The sequence below is a fragment of the Corvus brachyrhynchos genome, unplaced genomic scaffold (assembly GCF_000691975.1).
Source record: "Corvus brachyrhynchos isolate BGI_N302 unplaced genomic scaffold, ASM69197v1 scaffold370, whole genome shotgun sequence".
NCBI classification, from domain to species: Eukaryota; Metazoa; Chordata; class Aves; order Passeriformes; family Corvidae; genus Corvus; species Corvus brachyrhynchos.
The window spans coordinates 2,527,331-2,538,909 of NW_008235977.1; positions in this window are offsets into that span (position 1 = coordinate 2,527,331).

Genomic DNA, 11,579 nt, shown 5'->3' on the forward strand with positions numbered 1-11,579 from the left:
CAGACCACCCAGCGGCCCGGGTCATTCAGGGCGGGGAGCCACTGGAATTGCTGTGTCACAGCAGCTGTAGCTGCAGGACAGCAGAGACCAACCCAGCTGGCTGCTTCTGGATTTGCAGAAAGGCAACATAACCCCTGACTGACACTGGCTAGAGGAAATTCCTGCATTCATCTTGCTCAGAGGCCATTCCAGGACAGCTGGAAGAGCACACACCCCAGGCTGTGCTGGGGCTTCCCTGAGTGCATGTGCTCTGACAGCACACTGTATCATGGCAGAGCAGGCTTTGGTCCTGACTCATTATTTAGCCATGGCACACAACTTCCAACAGTGAGACCCCTAAGAGATCTGCCCACCAAATGAAGCACAAGAGAAATGGGGCCTTGTGTAAATGTTTGCTCTTCCTTTGCACAGAGCTACACACACGAGATAAGATCAAGATGGATCTATCAGTATTTCATCCACCTCTGGAGCTCTGCTTTTAGAAGGGCACAGGACAACCAACAGCACAGAGGAAAAGAGTCTCCTGCTCCTTCTTCGCACTACTTTGAGCAGTGCTGAGCAAAAGCCACTCTAAATCCAGTTACAGGCCACATAAGAGACAAAGAGGGTCCTTGCTGGTGGTGAAGTAACAAGTACATGTAATCCTGTGTGTCCAGAGAGCTTGGGCGCTCACTGTTTCTGAGTGCCCAGACAAACAGTGCAATAAAAACCCTTTTCACGTGAGACCTTTTCTGTCCTGTCTCCTTCAAAACGTCATCTTTGGGAATTTAACCTCTTGGCTGTTGAAAGCTAAAAGAACCTGCTAAAACCAGGTTCATTTTAAAATCCAGACACTGTTTTTTAAAGCTCTTAAATACTGAAGTGTTCAAGAAAACAACACCACACATAGGACATTGCTCAGAATTTACCTGAATGTTTTCTCAGTTTTATCTCCTACACACTCCTTACTAAAAATATTGCTTTAAGAGATAATGTGATGAAAAGTAAGATTTAGCCAGAGCATACTTTGCTTTGAGGTAAATTTACACATTTTCTTCTTTCATGAATACATAAGAAGATTCATGGCAACGTGCATCTTAGGTGAGCTTCATGTCTCTGCCCTATTCTGTTCTAACCCATGCTCTTCTGCTAGGATTATATTGGGATATGCATTTTATTTGGTGATGGATACTATTAAGCATAAAGGAAGATGTCAATTTAAAAATCTCACCTTGCATTCCTTTCTACATAGAGCAAGTTTGCCAGTATAATCAAATTTAGAACTTCTGATGCTTTTCTGAATGTTAGTTCAGAAGTTCCCAGGCCAATGCCTTTGCCATCATCCACACCAAACACTTTCTCTCACCTTTACTTCTACAGGCGGAAATACCTAGTTTTCTTCATTTAAAAACATATTTCACTATCATTCACATTTTGAAGACAGGTGTTAAAATCTCCATTGAAAAAGAACAGGAGTGACTGAAGTCTACAGGTTATTTTTGCTTCAGTGAAACAACTTGATTGACAATTTGCTACAATTAATCCAGCTCATTCCAGTAACATTAAATATCTCAAAACAAGTTTCTGAAAGGAGGATTATTTTTAGCCGAGTGAGCCTAATTACCTGTTCTGGATAAACTGAGTATTTAAAGAGATCTCAGTTCCCTCCTTCACATAGCTGCAGATAAGGAAAAAGTAAAATTCATGCAAATTTTTACAGACAAAAGAGACATTTTGGGTCGCAATTGATTATTTTTATACCATTATTAGTAACAAAACAGGAGTCATGATCCCCTTTCTATTCTCATTATGGCAACGTTACTTCTCAAAGCTTTACCTGTAGCTCTCTTACTGTACAAGTAACAAATACTACTAAGTGATAGTTTTAAGTACAAGCCCTGTGCTGACACCTGAGATTCAACATAGGACTAACCTACTTTTGCATTGTAGCTCTCCTTTTGATCACGATACATCTCTGTAGAAGTAGACCACAACCCTTTTGCTCTCTTCATGCTCTAATGAGGGCTAAACTCATTTGTAGTATTACCTTAATATCACATGATGTCAACAGTAATAGTTTAATCAGTCTGTACCTCTTCTTGACTAGCCACCCTAATTCTTTCCCATTCAAATGAACCCTGGGAGTTAATTGAATTATCAGTTTTTAGATAGAGATTATTATTAGCCTTCTATTTTTATTTCTTCTATAGCCTCACTCCCAAAACTGCCTTTCAAAAAATGTCACTGCAGGCATTGTTTACAGATTAACAAAAAGGTGAAGTTTGTGGGAATTTGGCTGTGTTCACTCCCAGCCCAAGGAGATCCTACTGAAAGTACAGAACTGAGATGAGTTATGCAAACACTGCACTGTTTCCATCACCATACCCACTTGGTCAGGATTGTTGACTTGTTATATGGATTAAATAAGGATGCAAACACAAGTGGTAAGGCACTGCCTTGACCCTGGATTTATATCTGATCCTCAGGATCAGAAAGGGGCCATCACAGGTTTAGCTCCTCTGTACACAGCTCTGAAAAAAACCAAAAACCATTTAGTAATAGACAGCTCCTGAGCCCCAGCTCCCAGTGTCTGCACTGAAGTGCATAAAATCAAAATGTTCAGTGCAAACAGAAGCACTCAGAAGTGGCACGAGGGTCATACAGCACCTGGCCAAAATCCAGCTCAACTCCCCACATCCATTTGGCTCGGTAAGCTCTCACAGGTTTTTCTCTTAATCTAACTTACCCAAGTTTTGCTTCAGCCTGTTCTTCCAGATACTTCCCCCCACCCTACTTCAGGGTTATAGTTATTTCTAGCAAACTTAGAGAATGCAGAAATTGAAATAGAAATCCTGAAACATGCTGGAGCTTTACATAACAGGTACAAAAAGGGTTATTGCTCATCTGAACAATAATTACAGGAAAATATACAAAATAGACCTAGAAGGGGCCTCAAATTTACATGGTCCCTTCCTTTACCTCAAGGCAGTAGCATTTTAATCCACACAGCTGCTGACAGGCACTTGTCTACCTTATTTTAAAAGACTCCTCAAAAAGCCTTGTGAACTGTTGGCTCTTCAAATGACTCTCCCATCACCTTTCATATATACAGCTTTCCTCCAACCTGTAACAAACGTATTAATGCTCATCCATTACAGACTGGACATGGAGAACACTGTTAACCCACCTCTTTTCATCCAGCCTTTAAGTGTTTTGAGGACTCCTGTTTCTTATTCTTCCTGTCTCCTTTTAGATATTTTTACCTTACCAGAGGACCTTACAGCAGAGCAATCAATACTCCTGTCAAAAATCAGCTATGCTATCAAAAATCCTGCTTATTCCACCTCCACTCAGCTACCATAGCTCCAAATCCTGCAGTTCCTAAAGTGAAGCTAATCTGTACACAAGACAGCGCCTATTCAGGACACCATTCATAATCACTGCATTCTGTAATCAAAGATAATGTGCAGGGGGCTAAAAAAAGCTTTCAAAACCCATGATCAAATAGATGCAAAACCAGCAACCCCCACTGCTTCCTCTTTCCCCCATCATGTTACTCAAGTGCATATGAAAGGAAGGCTGGAGAGCTGACAGGAGATGTGGCCCATTTGGGGGCCTCAGAAGCCAAGCACCTGGTCAGATTTAGGAGTTTTAACCTGTTCTCTCAAGATGCTGTAATTGACAGATCACAAACCTTTTTATTCTGATGGACACACATCCTTGTTCCTAGAATGCTCCCAGAAGCATCATCTGTGGCAAGACTGTATTATGATAATTGCAAAGTTACATTAGACTGTGTGGAGTCTGTGTAGCAACGTTAAATTAAATTTCTCATTGGCTTCAAGGCTTGCTATCTGTAATTAGTGGCTTCTGTTCTTTATTACACTGATCTGTAGTGCAGCGCTATTCATCACCACAGTCTTAGTTAATTATCCTTGCTAATGATTTTCACTGCGAAAATCATTTCACAGGTCCCATTTGCAAAGATTGTTTTGTGATAAAATGATTGGCTGGTAAGGCACCATTGTGTGCTGACAAGCTGGGGCTAAGAAGTTACTTAGCCTGTAAGATGGTAGCTTAGTTGAAGCAGTCAAGAGAGGAAAGCATTACGATTTCAATTTGGCAGTACGGTTGTTACCGTCATCTGCCAGATGTGCGAGAGGGTGGGAGTGAGATGTCGTAACAGTGCGCTAAGGGGAGCTCAGCTGGAGGGGAGAAGAACAGAAAAAGGAAGACTTTAAACATCTCTGCAGTTTTCAGCAAGCACTTCTGGCAGCTACTGCTGGTCTTCTTACAAGAGCCAAAACATACTTTTATGGCTAAACCTGTACTTGACAGAATGGACAGCATCTACTCTGAGGTTTAAAGCAGAGGTGTTCTCTCTGTGCTGAGTGATTTTTGCCCTGCAGATGGGAGGTTCAGCCAAGGATGTGGTTTGGTAGAGGTTGGCTGTATCCCAGAAAACGGAAATGTGGCCACCCTTTCTCAGGCTAGAGGAAACTGGCATGGAGAATGGAGCCAGCAGAGGACAGCCATGCTTTACGCTTCATACAAATACAGATGACAGATGACTTTCCCTTTCTCAAGGATCTTCCATCAGAATCAAACAAGTTTTGTTTAACAATAGCTTTTGATTACCTAAGCTTCTTAATAGCTATAAAAATCAAAGGATGAAATTTGTCATGCAATGAAAATACCAGACTGTGAAATTAGACAACAGCAGCCTGCCACCTGCCTTCTGCACTCAGTATTTGTTCTGCACTCGGGGATAGGAACAACACACATCAATTTACAGTGCACCCTACACATGCAGTACCCTCAACATTCACACTAATGCAGTAAGGAAAGAGGTGAAAGGATTTGCACAGAGCCAATGTCATTTGTCTCTGGAAGACATTAAAGGACATATGAAATCACCATTATTACAGGGGCTATCAGAGATCATATACATTTCACCAAGAAAACAGAACCTGCCGGGGGGGAGCAGAGAAAATGAAAGGACAAAGCTCAGTGACAGATATTTTTCAGTAGGAAGGTGTCTCTTGTGACTTTACTGAGTAAAGTCAGTAAAGGTGAGGAAGGCCAAGGCACAGCTGGAGCTGAACCTGACAAGGGATGCAAAGAACAAGATAAAGAACTTCTACAGGTATCTCAGCCAGAAAAGGAAGGTCAAAGAAAGCATTCCTCCCTGATGAGCGAGACTGGGAAACTGGTAGCAAGGGATGAGCAGAAAACTGTTCAGCTTGGTCTCTGCAGGCAGCAGCACAGATTTTTTTAGGGTATCACGTACTTATTCAACAATGGTAAGAATCCCACAAACTGTACAGCAGAAATACCCAGAGAAGGAGCTCTCAGCTCTTTACAAGGGAAAATTTCTTATGAAATGGAGTTTCACAGGCTGCAAATCATGAATGCCCATTTTTAGAACTTGAAGCTCTTGTAACAATTAACAGAAGTCATTAGTGAGCACCTTCAAATATATTGTCAGTGAGGTTTTCACTAGCACAGACCTGTGGAATTCCCACAAGTAATTTTCTTCACTGCTGAGCACATGACAGAAAATCCTCCTTCCTGCCTGTGAAGAGAATCAGGGAATTTACAGTGTAGAACTTTGAGTGACCACACCTCTGTGGTAGCCCCTTTTTGGCTAGGGGTAAACTGCATTGTCCCTTTTTCAACCCCACAGGTGTTGAAGATTTTGTGTGCATGTAACTGATTACTGCAAATCTGCAAAAATTGCAGCTTGGAATATGTAATAACTTTTTCATCCTGAATCTGTCCAGTGCCCAAACCCACTGCTTTGCCCAGGTGCCTAAATTTTTTCCCCATTGGAAAATACTCCAAAATAAATATGTTTGTATTTCTATGTGTTTTCTCTCATCAACCGCTGGGAGCCAAATGAAGTATGATGTTGATTTCAATCTGCTTTGCATAAAATACACAGAACAGACCTTTGCATTTCTAATGCTAGGAACAGCACCAAGTGAAAACTGCTTTCAGGGGAGGCTCAGGGTCTGCATCTCCCTGGTAAATGGTTTACTGGGTCTTTCCAATGGTAGCAAGATGCCCAGTTTGCTTCTCCTCTCTGTGCCAGAGAGCAACAGCACAGCTAAAAAGGGCTCAGGTGCTAGAGAACCACCAAAGGCTCAAGGGTTCTTTGCACAGCCCTCAAACACTAACTACAGCCAGTGCCAATACACAACATAAGTATTTCTCAAGTTTCATCCTGAAGAGTCATCTGGCATTTATTTCTCCCACAGGTGCTCCTGGGAGCTCCTCTATAGAGCTTCTGGGAATTTACTGAAATCCAGCTGGACCTGTACATGCCAGGATCACCCTAGGACACATCTACCTTTTGCCTTCCTGGTGCTTAACTCAGCAGGCCTCCGTACCTGAGCATCACCTTCCCTCCCAGCCTTCTTTGAGCTCAAACCTGAAGTTCAGGCTGCAGTGGCCTCCAAACCAGACCCAAAGCACACAGATAATAACTTCCTCCTACAAAACATACCTTAGGCAATGCTTTTGAATGATTTACAGGTATAAACAATAAGTCATAGGAGTGCACATGGGAAGATCTGAGAGCAGCACAGGTGGCTTTCATAGGAGGGAAAGGGAGCAATGAGAGATGCCCTGTAGTTGCAACAGCAATGGATTTCAAGCAAGATGTCAGTATGAACATTTTCCAAATGTTGTGAATAAGGGTGAGAGAAGCTAACTTGTTTTCCCTTTGGAGAGAGGAAGGGAAAAGATTAATAAGAAAAATTAAAACACCCAGTGGCTCTATGTCTTAGCAGGATTAAGCTGAATACACTGCCTTGGGAGTCAAATACAACACTTCTGCTTACAGTGCAGGACATATAGGCTGAATAAATGTCACTGAGACACTACTGAATCATGATGCTGGAAGTGATGTTCTGCAAGTGTTTCTACTTGCAGTGCTCTCTAATACCTGCATATGGAGGTTTTTAACTGCCTTTCACAAGTAAGTTAAGATACAACATTAAACCGCATAAAAGAAAGAGGGCTCAACAATCCATTTAATGATGCTCAAGTAATACACCAGTTCAGATACAGTAACTACTCCTAAGTTCCCGATTTCACTACATTTGCATCTCTAAAGCTGAACAAAGTGCCACCTAAATCTTAGTATTGTTTTAAAGTTACACAGCCCCCCCTTCCCCTTTTCCCTTATTTCTCAACCTGAAAAATTGCCTTCTAGTTTAGGATCAGAAGTCCAGAGGGAAGTATTATAGATTTCATGCTAAGTTTTTGCATGAAAAACTTCAGGCTTTTCCTGAAGGCCTTCATTGTTAATGAGACTTTTTATTTCCCGTCTCTCAAGCAGTGTCAAAGACCATGGAGTGTAGTTAAGCTATAATAACTCCATGCAAAACCCAGCATAAACAGTTTCAGCTAGACATTAAGTTGGGTCCTAGGTGGTTATATTACTGCATTCCTTCATAGTATGAGAAAAATATGATGAATTTTACTAGTGTGTTATTTATTTTGGTTTTCCATTAGCCAAAAATTTAACTACTCTCTAATATCATGCAGGACTAGCACATCTGCTGAAGGGTATACAAGTCACCAGAAGCAATAAAAGTGAAGGGAAAACAATGCTTAAAGTGTTATTTACAACTTGGTTATTTATCAACAAATGGCAGATGTGTCCAAATAAAGAAGGCTTGAGCATTTCAGAAGACAACTGGTGGCTTCCATTACCAACAAGCGAGGTGAAAGGGATTCTCAATAAGATAGCAAAGATATATAGGTTGAGAAAGTTATTACCTTCCCTGCTCCCAGTAAGTCATGGAAGGAGGCTGCCATTGACAACACAGCAGATGAAAACCTAAAGAAGGTGACAAGGTGGAAAACCAGAAAGCAACCAACAGAATCAATTTGCTGCAGGGGGTCTAGAGACTGGAGTGTCACGCATCAAATCATCTTCCACCTGCCTGCAGGGAGGTGATAACCTTCCCCACCCCACTCTCCTTGTTATATCTTTAAGTGATAAATTTTGAGCTGCATGTAGCACAAAAAATAAACTGCTTTCTGTTGTCCTCCTTTTAATATTTTAGCAGAACCAGGGTATTTAATTTATCTTACTCTGGTCATTGTGCTCAGCTTAGAAACTTTCTGCCTGGAGACAGCCAGGCAAGGTTTCACACTGAAAAGCCCCTCCAACCAACCCCTCCCCATCAAGGCTGGGTTGCACAAATGTACCAGAGCATTCCAGAACCAGAGCACTTACTGCAACAAGAAAACAAAGCCATTTTATTCTACTCTAAACATGCAGGAAACCTTGTCAAAAGGAGAAAAGAAACATCTTTCCACACTTTCACTCATAATTTGGGATTAGAATCAACTTTTTCTGCACATGACAAAGCACACTCCAACTGCAGAGCTGTTTTCCTCCTCAGCTGCAGCAAATCTGCACATCCCTGCCGGAGCACGGGAAGCAGCGCCAGCTCCCACCAGCTGGAGAGCTGTCCCAGACATTCGCACCCGGGGAAGAACATCACAGGCTGCACTTTAAATAGACTGCACTCCTCAATGTTTTATTGGACTGGAGCAGTTCAGCCACACGTTATGCCTTTTGCTGAAGCAGAGCTGGTGATAGCAATTAGTTTTCCAGCTTCCTGTGATACTAAAAACTCCCAATGACAGCTTCATTTAAAGCTTGGCCCATAGGATTGACTTGGCTGCTGGGGGAGGAAGGCTTTACTGAGACCACAGGGGTGTCCATGGGAGAGGAAGGACACAGCCAGCTGAATGGCAAGCCTAGGACACATTAATATCAGGAATATATGCAATGAAAAAGGTTTTTAGAGCATAAACCCCAGTTCAAGTCCCCTGTTCAATAGGAGGGCTGGGTTATTATTTTCATCCTACCACAATGAAGGGGTGATAAAGGACTGTCTGGGCTTCTGTAACTGCTGAACATTTGAGTAAATGACTTTAGGGACAAAAAATCCTGGTGGTTCCTACACCAACAAATGCATTTGTGCCAGCTGCCCACTGCCACGCTGCTATCAGATGACAGAAACAAAACAGATTAAAGCTGCTTTTGTTTTGAACTGTCTTCTTGCTTCCTGAACATTACCATCATGCTTTGAAAGGTTTCAGATTAGCATCTCTGGAAGTGTAATTCTTGTTATTTAAAAAGGGTTTAATGTATGAAGAAAAAAATAAGTTTTATAGTGATAAGGTAATAGCTTATTTTAGGTAAGCTTACAAATTTTTAGCATCCCATTAATTATTTTCCCTTCAAAAAATGTCTAATGTGAAATTCTTGAGAAAATTAATCCTTATTATTATTACATACAAGGGAGACATGGGCTCTGCTTTATTAAATTGGGTTTTGTTAAGTCTACTACTGTGTTTGTACCAAATCTGCTTATTTTCATCTTTCCAGGTCACTTTCCTTCATTCTGAATTAATATTTAATAGCAGGTAATGCAGACAAAATGCCAGAGTGTCACAATAAATTGTTATTTAATTGTATATAGATTGGTGATAGGGCTTCAAATCCATCTTCTGTCAGATGTACCAGCAGCTTGAATCATAAGCAGGGTTTCCAACTCTTAAAAAAAAGAAACCAAAAAAACTCAACAAAACCCACAGCAGATCCTCAAAACAAGACAGTGGGAAGCTTCACACTTATTACTGTACTGGAGAAGAGGATTCCTCAGATTTTGCCCTCTCCTGTATGTAGATTTTGTAATTTGAATAGTAAAGAAAGGGATGTCAGCAGAGCATGAGAGCTAACAGGAGCTGTTTGTTGATCCACACTGTTGAGCCAGCACTATCACAGGGAGCACCAAAGTACCTTTTCCTTGGGCAGCTGGAGAAATGCCCCAGCGTTCCTGCTTAGGCAGAGGAATAGGTGCTCCCCTGGAAGAGGGCAAATTAACATAGCACAAAATTTAAAGACTCAGAGGCAGATCTCAGTATTAGGGTTATGTTAATATTTCTTCCAGCTGAACTAGAAGATTCATAGCTCTTCCAAAACATAGAGGCATCAGGACAGAAAGCAGTGTGCTAACAAGGGAAGACCCTGAAGCACGGCTTGCTTAATTAAGATGACAAATCTTGCCTTTCAGCAGGGGAAAGCAAGAGCAGACATGGCTGAAGGAAACGCCAGTGAGAGCTGAGATTTTGTCTCAGAAATGAGAGCCAATATCACCTTCCCTGTTTGCAGCCAGAGGAGGTTTGGGCACTGCTACCATCCAGAAATGGGCACCCTCCAGTCTCTGACAAATTTCAGAATACATCAGTAGAAAACCAACTTGCTCCATGCTGAAAGATAAATGCTTTTTCTAATTAGATCTTCTAGCCATAAGAAAGTTGAGAACATTAGTAAGTGACCTGGGCTGGAAAGTAATGTATTTCCTTTACATTTTAACTTAACTGTGTTATAACAAAGAAAAATATTTACACATTACAAAAAAATGAAACTGTCTTTTAGTAGTTCTCTAGACAAACAGGCTGCCATATTACCAGACAGAATATTTTAAACTTTCTTGGAAACCTTTCAAATCATTAGACAGCATATTTGCAAGTCAGTGAGAGAGCCAAATTAAATTAAAACTAATGATAGAACTAAACATTTATTCCAGGGTCTTTGACAAAGAGACAGAAATATTTGTCAAAACTAGCTTTGTAGGAATAAGCTTATTTCCTGAAAAGCCATTTTCCTGGATACACCTGAAGTACTAATTGCTGAAGAGCAAAGTATTTCCCTATGTAACATTCTCAAAATATGCCTTACTAATAACATGCTTCCCTTTAACAGCTTACTGTGCTTTCCTGAAGTTATTGAGTATGGTGACATTAAATTTAACCATGTCTTACACATCAAGACATCTAGAACTAACACAAGTATATACACACAGACACACACTAGTAAATTGGTAAAATAATTTATGCTTGATGCTAGAACAAAGCCCTTGAAATTTCTATTGAATTAACATTAACTTACAAAATTCTAAGTTACAGCCAGAAAAGCAAATTCTTTTTTCAATGATTTAGCTGTTTGACAGTTGTGTGTGGTTTCCTTGCTTAAGCAAGGCTAGATAAAATAGAGGAAGTGTACCAGAGGAGGCAAATAAATATATTCCCCATATTTATTAATAATGAAAGATATACCCTGTTTACAAGAGACTTTCATGGCCTGGTTTAGCAGGCTTTTCTGCTCTTCTCAAAACTTTGCACTTCCTCCGTAGATAACACGACAGGCAATTCTTTCAGCTGAAATTGTCAGTCTAACACTGCCTGGAACATTAAAAGTCACCTTCCTCAGGAACCCACACAAAAATTCAGAAGATCAGCACCAATAAGAAAAACATAGATGTGTCTAGATGGCAAAGTATTTCACTGATTCTGAGATATAAATTTCAAGCACCAGTGATGCTCTCATATCAACATCTAAGAAATAGCATGTAATGATCTGTGCTTTCAGAGATGAAAGAAAAACAAATGTAAGAGGTACTAAATAAAAGGAGGATGACACAGGAAACTTGTTAAGTGTTGCTTAGCAAAGATGCATTTGTGCTATTTGTATGGATGACACACACATTATCTACTTTGATAGAAGAATC